Source organism: Dromiciops gliroides, chromosome 3, assembly GCF_019393635.1.
Source record: "Dromiciops gliroides isolate mDroGli1 chromosome 3, mDroGli1.pri, whole genome shotgun sequence".
In the NCBI taxonomy this organism is placed as follows: Eukaryota; Metazoa; Chordata; class Mammalia; order Microbiotheria; family Microbiotheriidae; genus Dromiciops; species Dromiciops gliroides.
This window is the reverse complement of record NC_057863.1, coordinates 574,326,297-574,345,711: the sequence shown is the minus strand read 5'-3', so window position 1 is coordinate 574,345,711 and position 19,415 is coordinate 574,326,297.

The window sequence follows — 19,415 nt, the reverse complement described above, 5'->3', positions numbered from 1 at the left end:
TTCCTCAACTATGAAATGGAGATAATAGCCTCACAAGGTTGTGGTGATGAGCAAATGAGAAAATATTTGTAAAGCTCTTAGAGCAGTGGCTAACACAGGGTAAGCACTATATAAATATTTATTTCCCTCCCACCCCCTCTCACCCCCTGTGCAATGTCATATAAGTATTAGAGCAAAGTTGGAGCTCTCATTCAGCATTTCTAACTATAAAATTGGACAGTCAGGTAGTACAGTGGATAGAATGCTGGGCCTAGAGTCAGGAAGGTTCATCTTCCTGAGTTCAAATCTGGCCTCAGACACTTAGCAGCTGTGTGAGCCTGGGTAAGTCACTTAACCCTGGTTACCTCAGTTTCCTCATCTGTAAAATGAGTTGGAGAAGGAATTACAAACCAATGGCCAAGGGATCATGAAGAGTCAGACATGACTGAACAACAATAAAACTATATAGTTCTTGTACTCTACTGCCAACTACTAACTTAACTCTCTGTTTCTCATCTGTTTTAAAATTTTTCAGAGAATGACTCTTTGTCTCAAGGTAATCTGCATGAAAACACAAGGGAGGTAGGGAGTTACTTCAGAAGACCCTAATCTTAACAGTTGTACAACTGACAGACAGAGAGTTTCCACCATGTTTATTATTTATTATTTTTGTAACTTCACGACACAAAGGGTCTGGAAACACGCTAGGGGATTTTCTCATTCTCTCAGCTCATTCAGGAAAACCTGAATGATAAAGTATATACATGGTTATCCCCCACCCGTGAGAAGACCAGCTTCCCCCTCATGAGATTATCATTCACAGTATTGCAAGGGGGAAAAGTTTCACTGTTTAATTTAACTAAATGTCATTAGCTGACATTTATATATAGCATTTTGAGGTTTGCAAATCTCTTAATATGTTACTCCATTTAATATAACTCTGAAAACAAGATTCTATAAACATTATTCCCACTTTACTGATGAGGAAACTGGGGCTCCGAAAAATTAGTAAACAAGAATTTATTAAATGCTTACTATAATCAGGCATTGTTTTAAGCATCAAAGATACTAAGAAAACAGGAGAGAATAACAATCTCTACATACAGAGCAGAAGGGAGGTAATCTCAGAGGGAAAGGTTTTAGTAGCCGGGTGTAATGGGGGAGAGACCAAGAAAAGCCTTCCAAAGAAGACTGGGATTTGGGTTGGGTCATGAAGAAAGCCAAGGAAGCTAATAGGTGGTAATGTCTCAGGTGCCAACTCTCCCTGGAACTTTCCTCCCTCATGCCAACCTCCTTCCATTGGTGAGTTCTTGCTAGGGCCTCTTTGAGGAAAGAGACTGTCTTTCTTTTTGCAGGTATTTGTATCCCGGTATTTATCACAAGGAGAGAGAGACGGAGGGACAGAGAGACAGAGACAGAGAGAGATGCAGATGTTGATGTAGCTATAGATGTAGGTGTAGATGTGTGAGAAAATAATTATTAATAATGGATTTCTGGAAGGACCCAAGGATTAGTTCCTCAGTTCTTTCTCTCCCCCCATCCCCCTACCCCACCCCCACTCCAGAAAGTTGAAATCTTGATCTAGGACAAACCCAAGGGAATAAAAGAAATGGAAATTGATTCTTTTGCCACACTCAGGCAACTTGAGTCAGGGTCTTCTCCCTGATGTCGTCTATAGAGTTCATTTTAATTTAGACCACACTCAAATCATGTCAAGCAATGGAATTGAATGATGCTAACCAATTAGCTTTGAACAATGTATAATGACCTGCATCTATCAAAAGAGGGTAAAACCCTTGGCTGTGCCAGGATCTCTCTCTTGGCTGGCACTTGACTACCTCTCAGTGTATGTTCTCCCTCTTAGGACAGTATAGATTTTGTAGGTGTTCTGAACTCTCCTTTGGATCACATGCTGTCTCTCTGAGAGACAGCATGGGTCATCTGGGACTTTTCTCCTGCTTCTGTTAACTGCCACCCCATCATTCTTTACTAGTGTATATAGTATTTAATTAATAGTAAATGCTTACTGGGGCAGCTAGATGGTGCAGTAGATAGAGCACCAGCCCTGGAGTCAGGAGGACCTGAATTCAAATCCGACCTCAGACACTTGACATGTACTAGCTGTGTAACCCTAGGCAAGTCACTTAACCCCCATTGCCTCACAAAAAAAAAAGATCAATAATAAATGCTTACTATCAAAACTGGCATAATAGCAATTAATTATAAAATACAGTTTTAGCCATAATTTTTAAAAACACAGTTATAGTTAGAGAAGTTGCTACTAGAGCCTTCCCCTTTGAGATTATTTTCCTTCTATCCTGTGCATATCCTCTATATTCCTAATCATTTATATGTTTTCTTCTTCATTAGAATATATGTTTCTTGAGGGGAGAGCCTGTTTTTGTCTTTATTTGTATCCTTAGTGCTTCATATGCTGTCTTTGTATATACACATGCATATAAGCATACTTCCTTTTATTGCTTTTCATTTTATGGCACTTCACAGATATTGTGTTTTTTACAATTGAAGGTCTGTGGCAACCCTGCACTAAGCAAGTCTATTGGCACCATTTTTTTTCCAATAGCATATGCTTACATTGTCTCTGTGTCACATTTTGGCAATTCTCACAATATTTCCAACTCTTTCATTATTATTATTATTATATCTGTTATGGTGATCTGTGATCATCATGATCTTTGAGGTTACTAGTGTAATTAATTTAGGGTATCACAAACTACACCCATATAAGATGGCCAACTTAATGAATGAATGTTGTATGTGTTCCTGTCTCCTTCCCCTTGGGCCTCCTTATTTCCTGAGACACAACAATATTGAAGAATATTACATAAATGTAGTTGATAAATCAGAGGATGGGTTTGAGAGAATTGATTCCAATTTTGAAAGAAGTTCTACTGTGGTAAAATGCTATCAAAGAGCATCACACACAGAGTCAATCGACACAGCAAATTTCATTGTTGTCTTATTTTAAGTAATTGTCACAGCCACCCCAACCTTGTTTGCTGCATCAATTGACTCTTCCTTTCAAAATAAATTTCTCTGTTGCATATGATGCTGTTTGATAGCATTTTACTCACAGTAGAATTTCATTCAAAATTAGAGTTAATGCGCTGTATTGACTTCCTACCACCTCTAGGATCAAATATAGAGTCTTCGGTTGGGCATTGAAAGTTTTCAATAATTTGGCCCCTATATGGAAGAAGTCTGTCTGTTGGTCTCTCTCTGTGTCTCTGTGTCTCTGTCTCTCTCTTTTTCTCTCTTTCTCTTTCTGTACAGGCATACCTCAGAGGTATTATAGTTCAGTTGCAGACCACCGCAATAAAGCAAATATTGCAATGCAGCAAGTTACATGATTTTTTTTTTTGGTTTTCCAGTGAATCTAAAAGTTTTGCTTACCCTATGCTATAGTCTATTAAGTGTACATAGTATTATTTCTTTTTAAGAAGTACATACCTTAATTTTTAAAAAAAACTTTATTGCTAAAAAATGCTAATCATCATCTGAGCCTTCAACAAGTCCTAGTGTTTGGCTGGTGGAGGATCTTTCCTCAATGTTGATGGCTCCTGACTGATCAGAATGGTGGTTGCTGAAGGTTGGAGTGGCTGTGGCAATTTCTTAAAATAAGACAACAATGAAGTTTGCTTTCAGTGATCCCAAACTGACAAAAGCTGCCAAAGCCACTTCCTGGGACGCTAGATGGCTGTATATGATGGCACACCACAATCCCAGAAGAAATAAAACTACAAATAACCCAAAAAGCAATGGAAAGACTCATGGAGAATGAAAACAGTCTGCTGCATATCACAAACAATGCTGTGTATGTAAGAATTCACATAAAAGGCATTAAGGATGAGAAGCAGTGCCAGGTAGTGCCTTGTGCTCCAAAAGACCTGGATTCCGCTCCAAACTCAGACACAGACTGGCTGTGTAAGCCTGAGCACATCAAAAAACCTTTTGGGTCCTCCCAACTCTCTCAAAGTGTGTCAGCACAGTTGCAGATCTGCATTGGAAAACAGACTTGTTCATTGAGAGCACAATATACACATGAAATCCCAGATCTGGTTGAAAAACTTTTTAAGAGAATGGAGCAAAGGTCAAAGATCTGATCTTGTACATGGACATTTTCATGGTATTAAAAAGAACAAGACAAATACCTCCATTCCTTTGGGAAAACAATGAAAATTATATGCAGAACATGGACAAGAAGCTACATAGAGCAGGATAGCATAATGAGGTTGTGATCCTCACATATTAGTGGATAGAGTGTCCATACTGATGAAGCTGTCTCTCTCCAACCAATCGCCAATGTAGGACCAATTCTACCGTGAATCATATTAGTAATAACAGAGTTAATTATTAGTAATAATAATTACTAATTACAGTTACAGACCTGTAAGTCAGTTACAGATGGCTAATATGTAATACAGTTCACTCAGTTATTTTAGGGAACGTATCATTTTTAGAGTACCTGCACAATAAACATGATTCATTGCACTTTTGCAGTACATCTTACAAAATTGTCTTTGCATAAAGATTTGAATTTTAATATAATTGTGTAACTCAATGATGTGATTAAAATTGCACATTAGTTAGAACTGAAATATATTTTCAAAAGCAAACTTAAACACGAAAAGGTTATAAAAAAGAAATGTTATTTGTAACACTCATTTTTAGGGTTTTATTTGTGTTTTTTTAAAGAGAATAGGGAAATTGCACACTAACTATAAAGGGCATTTTTTCCTTTTAAGACTATCCATGTCCAAGGTCAGATTTCTCCTTCCATGTTTATTTATCTCATTATTTTTTTTAAAGTTTTCAAATGCATAAAAAAATAAACATAGATCACTGCTCAGACATATCTTCATTTGTCAGGGAAACATCCCAAATGGTAGATAACATTCTCATTAGCCATCTGGCAACATACATTCATTCAGTCCAGCTGGGCCTTTAATTTATAAGATGGGGAGATGTTAGTCAATAGAGCACCTGCCGGTTTTTTGAAGTTTTTGAGTCTTATTCTTCACAGAGAAATCACTCTCTTGAACCAGGTTTCCTCTTTTCTACCTATCTCCTCCCCTGACCCTATTGCCTGTGAGAAAATAACACACACACACACACACACACACACACTAACTTTTGCAGGGCCAGTCCAGAGTCAGGAGAATTTCAAAGGAAATGTAGATCAACCTTCCTAACTAACTAAAGGAAGTTAATTAACTTAAGACCAACCTTCAAGTCATGTCAATCAGTGGACTTGAATGCTACCAACCAATTCGCTTGGAGCGGTGTGTAAGGATTGCCTCTCTTCCAGAACACCAGGTAGCTTCCACTCTCATAGGCACAGGATCTTCCTTTTTTTGGGGGGGGGGCCTGAGACTCTGAGGTGGTGGCAGCGCCTTGTGCTAGGTACTTAGGGCTTCTGAACTTTAGGAACTCCAAGTGTTCTCTCTTTACTAATATCTAATATACTTTAATAAATGCTTAATGCCCCAAACTGGTGCAATAGCCTCTAATTTCTAAGTAACAAATATATTAGAAACCCCAACTAATTTTCTCTACACTAGGGACAGTAATAGGGCGACCACATTTAATTTTACTTGTCACATGCTTCAATCTTAAATGGGAAGCATTGGTCTTTTATCCCATAGAGCCTTCACTCAGCTAGCTACCCAAATATGTATGGTCTACCTTCCTCTTCTACAGATTAAAAGACTTTCAAAGAAGTCAGCAGAGTTACTTAAAGCTAACAGTCAAAATCGGTTAATTTGTATTTCTTTACCATTTACATTTCCAAAGGCTATGCCAGTGGACCACAAAATTTAGTAGGTTTAACCAGACAGGAAATCACCAGATTAAGCCTAGGTTAGGAGAAAGAAGTTTATCAACCAAGGTTGACCACAAGCTAATGAAGTTTTCTTTTTTCATTATTTTGTTGTTTTTTACCCCCAATAACACACAAAATGCTCTTTAAAGTGGAAAGTGTTATTTATAATCTGTACTAGTGGAAGGTGTGACCATCCTGATAAATCATAGGTCTGTGAAGAAATTTAAGTATTGAGGCAGCTAGGTGGCGCAGTGGATAGAGCACTGGCCCTGGAGTCAGGAGTACCTGAGTTCAAATCCAGCCTCAGATGATTGACACTTACTAGCTATGTGACCCTGGGCAAGTCACTTAACCCCAATTGCCTCACTGAAAAAAAAAAAAAAGAAATTTAAGTATTAACAAGGTGGCTTAGGCAGAATCTCAAACCCCTTCCACATCTCTGAGGTTAGCATTGCAGTGCTCCTGCAATCTGGAAAATCCACGGAAAAATGTTTGACTCTCCCTTCATACCAGGGGGAAAGTCTGAATTATTATGGTATTAAAAGATAAAATATGTTGATATTATATAATACAATACATACATTTTATGCATTTCTGAATTTCTAAACTTTTTCTGTGTTGTCTGCTGGCCTTTGCATGTCATCATAGGCTTCCACAAAATTCCCCCCAAATTCCCATTTAATTTCTTATGCTGACCCATTAATGTCAAAACCATAATGGAGAAAGTTGTGGTGCAGAAGGAATAACTGTATACATGCCTCCACCATATTGATTCAGAAAACCACACATTAATGTTATATTTGCTTATCTATTTTTGCTTTTGGTTTGGTTGTTGTTGTTGTCATTGTCTTTAGACATTGCTCATTCTGGACTCATTCAGGAGTTTTACTGCCAAACCTCCAGTTCAACCCCTCTTGTTTAGGGGAGAGAGCACCACTGACCTGAATTCAAAGTCAGCCTCAGACATTTGCTTGCTATGTGACCCTGGGCAAGTAACCTTTCTCAGTATCTGCATCCTCACCTCTAAAACAGAGATGATACTAGCACTTACCTCACAGGGTTGTAGTGAGAACCAAATAAGATGATACATGTAAAGCACTTTGCAAACCTCCAGTGTAAATATTAGCCATCATGGCTGTCTGTAAATGTACAGGACCAGCTGACATGGGACTAGAGGATACGATCTGACCATTTCCCTGTAGCTCACTATAATGTCAGTGATGTAGAATGAGCTGTGGTATCAGAAAAAAGGCACTCAACTTGAAGTAAAACAAAAACAAACTGGCATTTAAGACTTACCTGTCACTTATTAGTTGTACCTATTAGCAACTTGTGGAAGTTGCTGGACTTCACTTGAAAATGGAGGTCACACTATTACTCTCCCCATCTCATGGGTTTTTTGAGTGAATCAAATACACGGGCACCTGTATTTGATTACAGGAGCTCTGATTCCTTCAAGTCACCAAAGTGACATCCCTTTCAAGGTGAAATAAGGCAAGATAAAATAATTTTGTCATGGGATCATAGAGTATAAAAGCTATAGAACGGAGGGTCCTTGAACATCATCTAGTCTAATTACCTCACTTTATTAAAGAGAAAACTAAAGCCCAAAGAAACTAAGCAGCATAGGCTAGGAGTAGCAAAGAGCTGGGATCAAATTCCACATCAGACACATACAGATAGTAACAGCATGACTCTGAATCTCAATATTCTCATCTTAAAAATAAGGACAATGTTACTAGCTGTGTGACCCTGGGCAAGTCACAAAAAAAAAAATAAAAATAAGGACGATGGCATCAGCTGCACTCATTTCCCAGGGTTATAGTGAAGAGTAAATATAAAGTGCTTTGTAAATCTTAAAAGTATGACATCAGTAATCGTTATCATCTTTTCATCAGTTAGGGGACAGTTAAAGCCAAGACTTGAACTCTGGTCTCAAGTCTTAAGAAGCACTACTCTTTACAGAAGGAGTATCAAACATGGTGCTGACTACACTGACCTACAGCAGGAACCAGATTAAGATGTAATTGGGAAATATTTAATTAAAAATTCAATAAAAATACAATAGGACATAGATAATGCTAATATGTAGTTTTCTAAGTCAAAATGCCTGGGCAGGGATCCCTATGTACAATTTAGTGGTCTCTGTTTTTTTTAGACACACACATATACATACAGATAGATGAAAGCTGAGAGATAGAGATAGAGATATATAACATAGGCAGTATATCTCATTGGATTCACCACAACTCACATAAGTGTCATACTGAGTTATGACAATCAATTAATCAAACCACTCAGTCTCATTTCAACTGTCAATGTGCATAGAGACGTGGTTGTGGTTGATATTGCAGGAATAATATCTCCTAGGCCCTGCCCCATAGGCTGGGCTATTTTCCAACAGCTCTAACCCATGCAGGCTACCCTAGTTTTTCCTTTAAAGGTCCTGAAACTGCCCTTAAGATTAACAATTGCTCCAGGGGACCATGACTCTGACCATTGACTGTGGCTTCCTGTTGGTCTAAATACAAAAGCCATCACACTAAGAATCATGTGCTCCTTTCCCAGACTGTAGAAACACTTCTGACTAGAAGCAGTAGATGGGACCATATTAATGCTATTTCCTTGCTAAATATCCTTTCCATGATAAGGTTACATGTTGTTGCTGTTGTTCAGAAATTTTTCAGTTATTGTCTTACTTTCCATTACCCCATTTGGGCTTTTCTTGGCAAAGATACTGGAGTAGTTAGCCATTTCCTTCTCCAGATCATTTTATAGATGAGGAAATAGAGGCAAACAGCATTAAGTGACTTGTCCAGGGTCACGCAGCTAGTAAGTGTCTGAGGCCAGATTTGAACTCAGGAAGATGAGTCTTCCTAACTTTGGTCCTGGCATTCTATCTATCATGGCACCTAGCTACCTTCATATGGGTAAATAAATATTCTTTAATTAACTGCTAGATGATTATTTATGATGGGGCAACTAGGTGGTATTGTGGATAGAGCACTGGGCTTATAATCATGCTGACTCATCTTCATGAGTTTCAATCCTACCCTCAGACCTGTACTAACTATATGACCCTGGGAAAAGTCACTTAACCTTGTTTGCCTCAGCTCCTAAGCTATAAAATTATCTAGGAAAGAAAATGGAAAACCATTCTAGTTTCTTTGCCAAAAAACAGCAACCCTAAAATGAGGTCACAAAGAGTTGGACATGACTGAAATGGCTGAAGAAAACAGCAACTAGGTGGCATGGTTAATTGAGTACTGAGTCTGGGGTCAGAGAGCCCTTAATTCAAATCTAGCTTTAGCCACTTATTTGCTGTGTGACCCTGAGCAAATCACATAATTTTTATGCGCCTCAGTTTCTTTATTTGTAAAATGTGGGTAATAATACCACTTTCCTCCCAGGTAGGTTGTGAGGATAAAATAAGATAATATTTGCAATGGTCTTTACAAATCTTCGATCACTATATAAATGCTAGGAAAGTATTATTATTATTATTAATTATTATTCCAATGATGAACCTTAACCACCCAGGCCTGACCTACAACAGTTGGCTACAACATAATAAGGAAACTGGGAGTCTGTGACCATATTAATATCTGTAAATGATAAGGCCAAACTATTTCCCTAATGTCCCTGTCTTAAGTGTCTACCCTCTACTAGAGATTGGTGAGTATATTTGTGTGTGTATATATATATGTGTGTGTGTATATATATATATATATACATATATATGTATAGATACATATATATGTGTATATATGTATAGATACATATATGTATCTATACATATATATGTATATATATATATACACAATAATTGTTCATGGGCAAGCTCAAGAATTGACACTAATACCAAATAATCTCCAGATTTGGCACCATTTTCTTTTTTATTCAAATAATAAAATGTAAACCTATATTTAAAGTACCCATTCCACATCAGAATCTGTTGATAATTTGAGTCTGCTGGTGCCTGCAATAACACTGTGAATGTTAATGATAGAAGCCTCTGCCAATAGAAATAAAGCAAGTGGTGTCACGGGCCAGAATGAATGCTGCTCTCTTTTCTCATTTAATATACTTTCCTCTTTCTTTTGTTAAAGTTGTCCTTGTCATTTTATTTCACTGAAAATTGTCTCTCCTTATAAGTCAGAGTATCCTCAACAATACCCCTACTCCCAAACTATTCTGTGGTAACATCTGGTACTCAGGGAGATCCATGGAATTTTTCAGAGCACCAAAGTCTGGCTTTCACTGCTCTTGTAGGAGGCAGGTCTTCTGAATAGACTTGACCCCAGCTTTCTCTGAAGGGTGTTTTCCAATGCCTACTGGTAGGGAGATCCAGTGGAACATTATTTGTTCCCTTTTCTCAGGATGTTTGGTGCCTGGCAGAGAGAGAAACCATATTGTTCAGCCAAACTGAGGACAAAAGAAATTATGAGGGAGACAGAGAGAAAAAGAGGAGGAGGAAGGACAAAGGGAGAGAGGGAAGGGATGAGCATAGAAAAAGATGGGGAGAATTAACTGAAACAGATTCCTATGAGAGGCATATTGACTTGGAAAAACCTCAAATTAACACTATCTATGTTGTATTATATTTTTATTTATTTTGTTAAACATTTCCCAATTACATTTTTTTGGAGAGGCAATTGGGGTTAAGTGACTTGCCCAGGGTCACACAGCTAGTAAGTGTTAAGTGTCTGAGGCCGGATTTGAACTCAGATCCTCCTGAATCCAGGACCAGTACTCTATCTATCCACTGTGCCACCTAGCTGCCCCCTCCCAATTACATTTTATTCTTGTACTAGCATACTTGGTTGAGGTGGATCCCTCTGAGGTACACAATCATCTTTCTCTAGAATACATTAGTTGCTGGAGGTGAAACTTCATTCCCATCGGGACACCCCAAGACATGATAACACACCTTACTGAGTTATTTCCATGAATGACTTAACTGTTCTCCTATAATCCTTTCTGACAACAGTAGGAAACAGAGAAGTTTACAAGGTAGTCCCTGAACTCCTGTCTGTGGATACAGAAGTGGAATGAAAGATTGGGGGTAGATGGAACTCCATCAAGGTGGATAGAGGAGACAAGGAGATAATATGAGGCATGAATGAAAGTGAAAGCACATTTTATCTTAGCTTTTGCTTCATGTTTCTTTCTATTGCTGCATTTTCCCTAATCTAAGTAACTGGTGTACAGATGAGGTTTAAGTGATTTAGAAAGGATGTTTCTAGATAATAGGTTCCAATGAGTAGGGGTTGAGCCCCAAGTCCATACTTCAGGAGTAATAGGAAAGTAACACTCTGGATACTGACTACATATAGAACATCTATTTCACAGCAGAAGAAATCATAGATCTTGGAGTACTAGACTTAGAGTCGGGAGAGACCAGAGTTTGAATTCTGACTCTGATACTACTTGGTTGACCCTGGGCAAAGTCATTTTTCACTTCTCTGATAGCTAACATATCATGTCCTCCAACTGCCTACCCAGGCCATCTTCTTGCCATCTGCCCCAGTGCCATGGACCATACCCACCTTCTACCCTACATTTGACCGCATGCTCTGGGAACTATAACTGAATCAATACTACCAATTACTTCTGAAAATTCAAAGACCACCAACTTTTGAAAATTCTTGTAGTCAATGTACCAGCCTGAAAGGAAACTTAACACCCCAGGCAGAAAGGGGAGGGATGGTGCAGGTCAGCACTTACATCTGAGCCTCAGCTCTTGTCCTCCCTGAGATACTTTTTAGTTTTGCTTTGGTTTCTGATGAGGCACACCCAGAACTGTTTATATGTTCTTTCCCTGAATCTTGTCTGATACTTTAGCTTTTTGGAGACAATGTGGCCATCATATGAGAATGCACTAGAAGAAATAAAGGAGCCCTTCCACCTTAGTATGTCTGGAACATACTCAGAGCAAATTGTTGTCTCCCCCCACTTAGACTATAAATGACTTGAGAGCAGGGACCATTTTGCTGCTTTTCCTTTTACCCCCTGAGCTTAGGACAGTGTCTGACATGTGGCACATAGTAGATATTTTAGTAATATTTGTTGACTTGCCTTGTAATCCACTCCAATATTTTCTTTTTTTGTTTGTTTGTTTATTTTTTGTTTTTGTTTTTGTTTTTGCAGGGCAATGAGTGCCCAGGGTCACACAGCTAGTTAAGTGTCAAGTGTCTGAGGCTGGATTTGAACTCAAGTCCTCCTGAATCGAAGGCCAGTGCTTTATCCACTGCGCCACCTAGCTGCCCCCCCCAATATTTTCTTAATTTTGTCTTGGTCTTCTTCACCCTTTTTCACTGGTTTGGATCCTCTTGATCCAGCTTCTCATTCTGTTTACTGAGTCCAAGATTTGATGCAAACCATAAACCTTGACTCCCATTTTCAGATATCTTTACTGACAACACTTCTTTTGGACTCTCCTTTGTATGACCCTTGGCTTCACATGTTGATGAGGCCACCATTTGCTTCTCTACTTCTGACATGGTTGCCTAGCAACCTCCCCACCCTGCTCAATAAACAATTATTGTACCTCCTCTCCTCTGGCCTTGGCTATGATCATGATTGGAGGAACTCCAACAGACTGGATACAACAGGTGGCTCCTCTCTTGCTACCTACCACCAACCCATGCCTGATCTCTGAGGTGCCCTGACTTGTATAGATTAGCAATGGCTTTGGCATAAATAAACTTCTACTAACCCTTTGTTTACTTAAGGCAGAGATTGGATTTTTCCAACAGGATTTGATTGGCAATTAAAGGAATAAAATAAAATACAGCAACTGAGAGGAGGGTAGAATAAATTAATCTCAGAGCCTGAAAATCTTATTCTCAAATATTCCTATCTTCCCTTAACTGCCCCTGATTCTGACTAATAAGGAAGAGCTAGTTGGAGAAATATAAATGGTGAGAATCTTGGAAAGTAGTGATCATGTCATCTTAGCGTTTATCATAGATACTCACAGAAAAGCCAAATATGGTCTTAATAGTTGACATGGAGTCCAGAGAGCCCTGAGTTCAAATCCTACTTCCAACACATACCAGCTAGATGACTGTGAGAAAGTCACTCGACCTTTATGAGACCACAGAATCATGCTTCATATGCCATCTAGCTGTCTGCCCTCGCCATGTTCTTGCTATCTGCCTTCGCACCATATACCATAACTACTTCCTACTTTGCTTTTCATCTCTTGTTCTGGGAACCATATTCTAATAAGTGGTATAATTGCCTCTGGAAATGGCTCTATAGCTTCACCAATATTTATTATTACTATAACTAGCATTAATGTAGCACTTTGGGGGTTTGTAAAGTGCTTTACAAATATTATCTTATTTGATCCTCAAAATAACTCTGTGAGGTAGGTGCTATTATTATTCCCATCTCACAGATGAGGAAATTGAGGCAGAGAAAGGCTAAGTTATTTATCCAGCATCACACAACTAAAAAGTTTCCGAGGCAAGATTTTAACTCAGGTCTTCCTTCTCTCCAAGTCGAGTGCTCTATCTATACACAGAACCACCTGCCTGATTCGACTCACTATCCCCATGACTTCCTGTATTAAAACTCTCTTCCTAGGCTACCACTCCCTATGTGTGTTGTCTCTTCCTGTTAGAATGCAAGTTCTTTGAGGTCAGGAACTATCTCGTTTTTGTTTTTAGATTCCCAGAATTCAACACAGTGCTTGGCACATTTGTAAGCATTTAATTAGCAATTGGTAAACGATTAATTAATAAGCTTTTCTTTCATGTGAATCTTAATATCCTCATCTGTAAAATGCAGATGATAATACCTCTAGTTCCTTCCTCAGAGAGTCTGAGGATCTAATGAGATAGTGTGCATACAACACTTTGCAAATTCTAAAACGTTATATGTTGATGGTGGTGATTATGATGAGAAGGAAGGATAAGAGCTTTTGTGACTTCTTGAGAATGGATCCTTGGGGGCAATAAATGTTTCAGGTTTTGTATCTTCGCAGCTTAACAGTCACTTGCACATGATTGTTAAATAAATTAAATCAAATTTAGAGTTAAGAGATAGTTCAGGGGCAGCTAGGTGGCGCAGTGGATAGAGCACCGGCCCTGGAATCAGGAGTACCTGAGTTCAAATCCGGCCTCAGACACTTAAACACTTACTAGCTGTGTGACCCTTGGCAAGTCACTTAACCCCAATTGCCTCACTAAAAAAAAAAAGAGATAGTTCATATAGGATCCCGTGGCCTGAGGCTATGAAAGGGAAGTTGGCTCCAGAGAAATGGGAGGCTTTCAACAATGAATTTCTGGCATCATAATCACAAATGACTCTGAGAAGAGAGGTGGAGGGGCAGCATCTCAAAAAGATGAAGGTGGATACAGAGATGCTTGTCAGCAAACTCAAATTTTAAAATGAGATCAAGTTGTTGTTGTTGTTATTCAGTAGTTCTGTTGTGTCTGACTCTTCATGACCCCATGGACCATAGGCACACACAACCCTTCTATCCTCCACTATCTCTCAAAGTCTGTACAAGTTCATATTCATTATTTCCATGATACTATCTATCCATCTCATCCTCTGCTGTCACCTTTTCCTCTTGAATTCAACCTTTCCCAACATCAGGGCCTTCTTAAATGAGTCCCATCTTCTCATTATGTGGAAAAATATTTAAGTTTCAGCTTCAATATTTGACCTTGCAGTGAATAGTCTAAATTAATTTCTTTAAGTACTGGAGATAGAATCAGATTCAATTTAATTAGATAAAAGTTTATTAAGTGCCTATAGTATGCAGAGAATTGTGCAAGGTGCTGGGATACAAACACAATTTAGAGAAAAGGTCGATAGAAGCAGGAACAGAAGCTGTATTGTTTTTTTTAATATAGTATTTTATTATTTTCTAGTTACATGTATAGATAGTTTTCAACATTTTTTCTTTCTTTCTTTTCTTTTTTTTCCAGGGCAATAAGGGTTAAGTGACTTGCCCAGGGTCACACAGCTAGTAAGTGAAAAATGTCTGAGGCCAGATTTGAACTCAGGTCCTCCTGAATCCAGGGCCAGTGTTTTATCCATTGCGCCACCTAGCTGCCCCTTCACATTGATTTTTTTTAAAACTTTGTGTTCTAAATTTTCTTCCTCCCTCCTTCCTCAACCCTCCCTATGGAATCAAGCAATTCAATATAAGTCATACATGTGCAATCATGCCAAGCATCTTCACATTACTCAAGTTGTGAAAGGAAAAAGACAGAATAACTTTAGCAAGAGGAACTAACAAATAAAAATATACTTCAATCTGTATTCAAATACCATCAGTTCTTCCTCTGTTGACGGTTTGCATTTTTCATATGTCCTTCTGATAGCATCCTGCCCAACATTTCTTTCACAGTTATTATTGCTAGCTGTATTACTCTTCATCCTATTGCCTCCCCTTGATATTTACTCTATTTTCTATCTTCTTTCACCCTATCCCTCCTCAAGTGTTTTGTGTTTACTGCCCCCTCCCCCAATTTGCCCTCCCTTCCTTCACCTCTCCCCCCCTTTCCCCCTTCCCCTCCCACTTTCCCTCAGGGCAAAATATATTACTATACCTTGTGATGTTTAAAATCTAATGTGTGATTGCCTTTTTTCTTCCCCCAGTGTGGGGGAAAAACTAGCTAGGCTTTACTTATAAGTTAGAAGCGTCAGCACCAGTTTGGGGCATTAAGCATTTATTAAATAGTGAAGAGAGGGCACGTGGAGTTCAGGAAGTTAAGAAAGAAACCTATCTACCCTAGGGTTCAGACTGGCCTCCTTCTTCTCCTTTTCTTTCTTCCACCAACACAAGGTTGGGGAATATGAGAGAGAGAGAGAGAGAGAGAGAGAGAGAGAGAGAGAGAGAGAGAGAAAGAGAGAGACTGCCACACTTCCTACTTCCTGCCTCCCTGTGGTACAGGAAGAGGGGCAGTCCCCACACACAGCTCCAAGCTAATTGGCTGGTAGCATTCAAGTCCATTGATTGACATGACTTAAAGGCGATCCATGAATTGTGAGGTAACTTCCAGATGTTGATTTGACCTCAGAAAGGTCACCTCATGCTTTCTCGGCAGGGGGCCCTGGTAATAGTATTCACACAACCCACTTGAGTGTTTGTGTTATTCCTTCTTTGAGCCAATTCTGATGAAAGTAAGGCTCACTCTCTCCCCCACTCCTTCCCCATTTTCCCCTCCACTCCATAAGCTTTTCCTTGTTTCTTTTATTTGAATTACTTTACACCCTTCCACCTTTCCCTTTCCCTTTCTTCCAGTGCATTCCTCTGACCCCTAAATTTTTTTTTGAAGATGTCATCATGGGTCAGCTAGGTGACACAGTGGAGAAAGTACCAGCCCTGGAACCAGGAAGCCCGGAGCCTACATCTGGCCCCAGACATAAGCCACCCCACCCTGCCTGCCCCACAAAAACAAGGATAAACAAAAAATAAAAGCTTTACAGATATCATCCCTTCATATTCAATCCACATTTGTGCCCTCTGTCTAAGTATATTCCTTTCAGCTGACCTAATACTGAGAAAGTTCTTATGAGTTAGAAGTATTATCTTTCCATGTAGGAATGTAAAAAGTTTAACCTTTTAATATCCCTCATGATTTCTTTTTCCTGTTTACCTTTTTTTATGCTTCTCTAGGGCCTTGTATTTGAAAGTCAAATTTTCTATTTAGTTCAGGTCTTTTCATTACAAATGCCTGAAAGTCTTCTTTTTTCACTGAAGTCCCATTTTTCCCCCTGAAACATTATACTCAGTTTGGCTGGATAGGTTATTTTAGGTCGTAGTTCCAGTTCCTTTGCCCTCCAGAATATCATATTCCTTGCCATCAAATCCTTTAATGTAGAAGCTGCTAGATCTTGGGCTATCCTGAATATGGTTCCATAGTACTTGAATTGTTTATTTTTAGCTTCTTGCAATATTTTCTCCTTGATATGGGATCTCTGAAACTTGGTTATAATATTCCTGGAAGTTTTCATTTTGGGATCTATTTCAGGAGGTGATCAGTGGATTCTTTTAATTTCTATTTTACCTTCTGCTTCTAGAATATCAGGGCAATTTCCCCTGATAATCTCTTGGAAGATGGTATCTAAACTCTTATTTTGGTCATGATTTTCAGGTAGTCCAATGATTTTCAAATTATCTTTCCTGGATCTATTTTTCAGATCAGCTATCTTTCCAAGGAGATATTTCATATTGCCCTCTATTTTTTTGTTCATTTGGATTTGCTTTACTGTGTCTTCATTTCTCATAAAGTCACTAGCTTCCATTTGTTCAATCCTAATTCTTAGGCAATTATTTTCTTCAGAGAGCTTTTGTATCTCCTTTTTCATTTGGCTTTTCAAACTGTTGACTTTTTTCTCATGACTTTCCTGTATCACTGCTGTATTGTTAACAATGTACAATACAGACCACTGAGATAGAAAGAAGAAATGTATGTTGAGTTAAGGCAACAGACTTGGGATGGTAGCAAGAGAATTGTGAAGGGGACTGTAATTATCTGAAGTTTCTGTGCCCAAAGCAGAGCATCAAACAATTTCTGAACTTGTTCAAATGAAAGAGACATAGTTGAGATCCAATTCTCGCCAACAAGGAGGAATTAGTTACTAAAGAGGAAAGGGTGATAATTTTGGGGAAGAAAGAGAGAAACAATTCCTCCAAAGAAGAATCAAGGTTGTTTCTTAAAAGGGGTGGTTGTGGATGCATAGGGAACTCAATAAAGAAGACAGATTTTAAGAAAATATACAAAAATGAAAGAACAAGTAACAGAGGAGAAATACAAGAGTGACACAGATCTATAAAAATAGTAGTGTTAGGAGTACTAAAAGTTCAGAATGTGCTGACAATGGTGACGAAAGCTGAACACCACAGAATGGTGAGCTGTTTTTATTCTAATTTGTTTAGGGAAAAGAGGAAACTCAATAAAAAGAAGAGATAACCAATGAAAGAAAGCATGGCCATTCATTTCTTATATTTCTTCTATTTTCTTTGCCAAGGAGAATGTTCTTTTGACTAGGAAGGACAAAACACAACTGGTTGGGGCAGCTAGGTGGCGCAGTGGATAGAGCACCAGCCCTGGAATCAGGAGTACCTGAGTTCAAATCTGGCCTCAGACACTTAATACTTACTAGCTGTGTGACCCTGGGCAAGTCACTTAACCCCAATTGCCTCACTTAAAAAAAACACACAACTGGTTAACAGAGAATAAATACCCATGATAAGTGGGGTGAGAGAAAGCAATTATGTGCCTCTAAGAAATCCATGTTACCAGACTTGAAGTCTAGAAGCATTTAGTAAGCACTTACTAGGCACAGTACTACATTGTAAAGTTTTGAAGAAAATGCCAAATGTGATGTTGTGACTGTTAAACCACCATTAGAGATATATGAAAAACTGTGTAAAAAGTCAAAAAAGAATGATAGAGGAAAAACTAGGTAAAAATGAGAGAAAGGGAAGAAAATTATGAAAAGACAACAGCTTAGTTTTTTTAAAAAGGTACAAAAGATACTGAAGAAAATAACACTTTAAAAAGCAGAATTGACCAAATGTCAACAGAGGTATGAAATCATGTTATTTTTTTCCTTATCATGAAAAAGTATTCAATGTGGAAGTGGAGGAGTTTAAGTAATTATGATATGAAAACAAAAGTTATCAATAGTATTTTGTTTTTGTTTTTAAAGAAAATAGTATGGGAATGAGGCAGGGAAAGATTTCAGAGAACTAGAGAGGTGCCACAGGATTGGAGAATGGAAAATGTCACAATTTTCCCAAAGAGAAGAGAAGAGAATCTATAAGCTTGATTTGAGTTTATGGAAAAATTATAGAATATGTTATTAAGGGACTGGCTAATGAACATCATCAAGAAAAGCAAATGGTCATCACGAGGAAATAATATAACTTAATCAAGAACAGGTCATACAAGACAACCCTTATTCTTTTCTTTTCTTTTTCTTTTCTTTTTTGACAGTTACTAAACTGGGGGATAAGGGAAATGGCACAGATACAGTTTGCCTCAATTTTGGCAAATATTTTGTCAAAGTTCCTCATGTTATTCTGGTGTAAAATATGGAGACACATGGATAAGATGAAAGTATAATTAAATGAATTCTGAACTGGCTGAATGAACAGACTTCAAGAATCTGAACCCAAAAGTTCAATGTCAATGTCTAGGAGATTTCCAATGGACTGTGCCCAGGATCTTGTGGTACCTAATATTTTACTTAGTGCCTGGGACAAAGGAATAGCAGATATATTTATCAAATGTAAAGATAACACACAGCTGAAAAGGATACAGAGTCAGATTTCCCCCCAAAAAAAATCTTTACTGCCTAGAATATTGAGCCAAATCAAAGAAGATGAAATTTAATAGCTATAACTATAAAGTCTTATGCTTGGGTTTGAAAAGCAATTTTACAAGTATAAGAAGATGGGAGAGGCATGGCTAAAGTCAGTTTATCAATAAGAGATCTTGGAACTTCAGTGAATTGCAAACTCTGTGTGTCGGTGATACAATATGGAAGCCAAGAAATGGAATGCAATGATATCTCTGATGGCATGAGAGGTATAGTGTTCCAGACTGGGAGGTAATAGTCT